Below are 3,310 nucleotides of genomic sequence, written 5' to 3' on the forward strand. Positions count from 1 at the left end.
TAAGGTCATACATTTCAGGTCTTTAGCGCTGTCCCTAGCACATGTGTATTTTGTATTTTAATTATTGATTCCACCATCTCCCCACTCACATACACCCTTAACCCCTAATCCTGACTTGCATACCTTTCTTTGACTTTAATTGCAAATCACCATCAATTTAAGATGTCCTTGGGGTCCCAAGAAGCCCTTCCTTGCCCTCAACACCCTTACCCCATTCTCTCTACCAAACCCACTGGCAGCCAGTTTCCCAGGGAAATCTCAAACGTGAAAGGCCCAGACCACCACCACCTCCTGAAAGTGATCAAAGCCATCTTCCTAATTTCCTTAAATGCAGTGTTGAAAGTAGTGAGTGGCTTAAAGCCAGGGATTCGGTTATGCTAATTACACCCTTGAAGAGCCCAGCCCTGAAGTCTCATAGCTTGAAAGGAATTCTGGCAGCTGGGTTCACTTGGAAAAGAAAGGAAATGTGGAATCTAAGAGTGGCAGGAAGTGGGACGGTGGGCGGACTCAAGAAAAAGGAAGTTGTTTGAAAGTTGAAAAAATAAAGGAAATTCATTCACATTAAAACAACAAAAGGATATCCTTTCACCAATCAGATGAGCAAAAACAAAACACTGGATATTGCCCAGCCTTGACAAGGCAAAGAGTAACAGGAGCTTAAACTCACCAAAATGACAAGGCATAGCTTTTTCCAAGGCAATGGCAGATTCCATAAAACTTCAAAACTTGCATAAACTTCTACCCTCTCAACTCTATTTCTAGGACCCATCTTTCCTACAGACATACACGTGCACAAATATATATGGAGAAGGGTGTGCTTGAACCAAACAAAAAATAGATGGAAACAATTAAATTCCCATTAACAAGGGAATGGATAATATGCTGTTGAAATATTAAACATATCTCTTTTTAAAAATGAAGATTTCCTTGTGTGCACAGACCCATTTATAATATAAGTATTATTAAAAAGAGAGGAAATGGTCTTGGGGGAAAAAAATCAGAAGCATAAATCCTGAATGTGAACTTTAGATCTTTAATACATTTTGTTAGACATGAGTTCTAAATTTCTTTTCAAAGAATCAGTATGTCGTATGTTCAATTCTTTGCCTTCTACTTTTAAACTTAACTTCCTCATAAAGCAACCTTTTCCGATTACCTGCTCCACCCTGACTCATTCCGATTACCTGCTACCTGCTCTGCCCTGACTCATTCTCCACCCTGCATTACCGTTTTTCCTGCCAAACCACTCACGCCATCACTGTCTTTAAATTAGCCAATCGGAATTAGTTTAGCCTGTGAGGTCTAACCCTAGCCAACAGGGGAAAGACACCGCAGCAGGGGCCACATGTGTCAGGGATAAGAACCCCTTCCCCTCCCTTGTCCAAGTGTGCGCTCACCATTGCTCCATCTGTAAGGGCTCACCCTTCTATAGAAGTAACTTGCCTTGCTGAGAATTAAAAAGAAAATTTTATATTCGAGTGCTATTTCTTTTGTAGCATTGAAACTTTAATTACAACAATTTCAAGTGGCCCAGGCTTCCAAATGTGTTTCTAATGTAGTTGTTTCCTATACCTCAGGTATCCAGAGACCAAAGACTATGAGAAATACTGATGTCACTCAATACTCACCAAAGATGAAAATGAGTTCATTTCCTTAACTGCCTAGTTGAAATGGTCTTTAAACTAGGCCCTATTTACTTGCCAGGAACCTGTTACAGCAGCACCCAGACGCAGAAGGAACACATAGTAGCCATAATTCCCTCAAACATCATCAACCATGGCGATGTTACAGGAAAGGGGTCCTGATCCAGACACCAAGAAAGGGTTCTTGGATCTTGCATAACAAGGAATTCAGGGTGAGTCCATAAAGTGAAAGCAAGTTTATTAGGAAAGTAAAGGAACAAAAGAATGGCTAACGCATAAACACAGCAGCCCCGAGGGCTGCTGGTTGCCAGTTTTTATGGTTATTTCTTGATGATATGCTAAACAAGGGGTGGATTATTCATGCCTCCCCTTTTTAGACCACATAGGGTAACTTCCTGAGGTTGCCATGGCATTTGTAAACTGTCATGGCACTAGTGGGAATGTAGCAGTGAGGACAACCAGAGGTCACTCTCATCGCCATCTTGGTTTCAGTGGGTTTTGGCCGGCTTCTTTACTGCAAGCTATTTTATCAGCAAGGTCTTTATGACCTGTATCTTGTGCTGACCTCCTGTCTCATCCTGTGACTGAGAATGCCTAACCATCTGGGAATGCAGCCCAACAGGTTTCAGCCTTATTTTACCCAGGTCCTATTTAAGATGGAGTTGTTCTACTTCACATGTCTCTGACAGTGAGAAGATCTCAGCCAGAGCTGGAACTAAAGAAGAGTGCCTGGAATTGTGTTACTGTCATGCGCGTCCATGTGGAGAGAGTCCACCAAATAGGTTCTGTATGAGCAACTAGGCTGTTTATTTCACCTGGGTGCAGGCGGGCTAAGTCCGAAAAAGGAGTCAGCAAAGGTTGATGGGATTATCATTAGTTCTTATAGGTTTGGGATAGATATACAAAGTACATTCTCAAGGGCGGGGAGAATATTACAAAGCACCTTCTTAAGGGTGGGAGAGAATATTACAAAGCACCTTATTAAGGGCAGGGGAGAATATCAGTTAGGGTGGGGCGGGAACAAATCACAGTGGTGGATTGTCATCAGTTAAGACTATTTTCACTTCTTTTGTGGATCTTCAGTTGCTTCAGGCCATCTGGATGCATACCTGCAGGTCACAGAGGATAGATGGCTTAGCTTGGGCTCAGAGGCCTGACATTACCACATATGCAGCCCATAGCCTGGTGTTCACCAAAGGGGCCAGTCAAAAATTTCTAGCATACTTGAAGCTATTGAAAACCACATATGTGCACAGTATATGCAAGATAAGTATTTACAGTAAACGTATATACTGTATTTCAATGATGGTCTATTAAGTATTTAGAAATGACACTGGATATGTAAGTATCCTGAAGAAACAATGGTTATCACAAGGTCTCCCACTTTAGCTATCCAGAACAGCTTGCATTTTTTTAGGAATGAAATTTTAAAGACATTGTTCTGTGAGTTCAAGAAATGGTCTTCTCCATACCGGGGTTATGAGCTATTCTGCTTATAAACTACTCTGGCTGTGTCCACTTCTCTTGGATCTTCAGAAACATCTCACAGTTCAATGAAAGATAGTTTATACCCAAAATAAACATCCTTGTTATGTTAAAAATAAAAGAAAGTAAATGCAAAAATACATATAGGCAGATGTATATGTGTGCAAATGCATAGAAAAAAA

Source organism: Colobus angolensis, unplaced genomic scaffold (assembly GCF_000951035.1).
Source record: "Colobus angolensis palliatus isolate OR3802 unplaced genomic scaffold, Cang.pa_1.0 Scaffold10, whole genome shotgun sequence".
Classification (NCBI taxonomy): Eukaryota; Metazoa; Chordata; class Mammalia; order Primates; family Cercopithecidae; genus Colobus; species Colobus angolensis.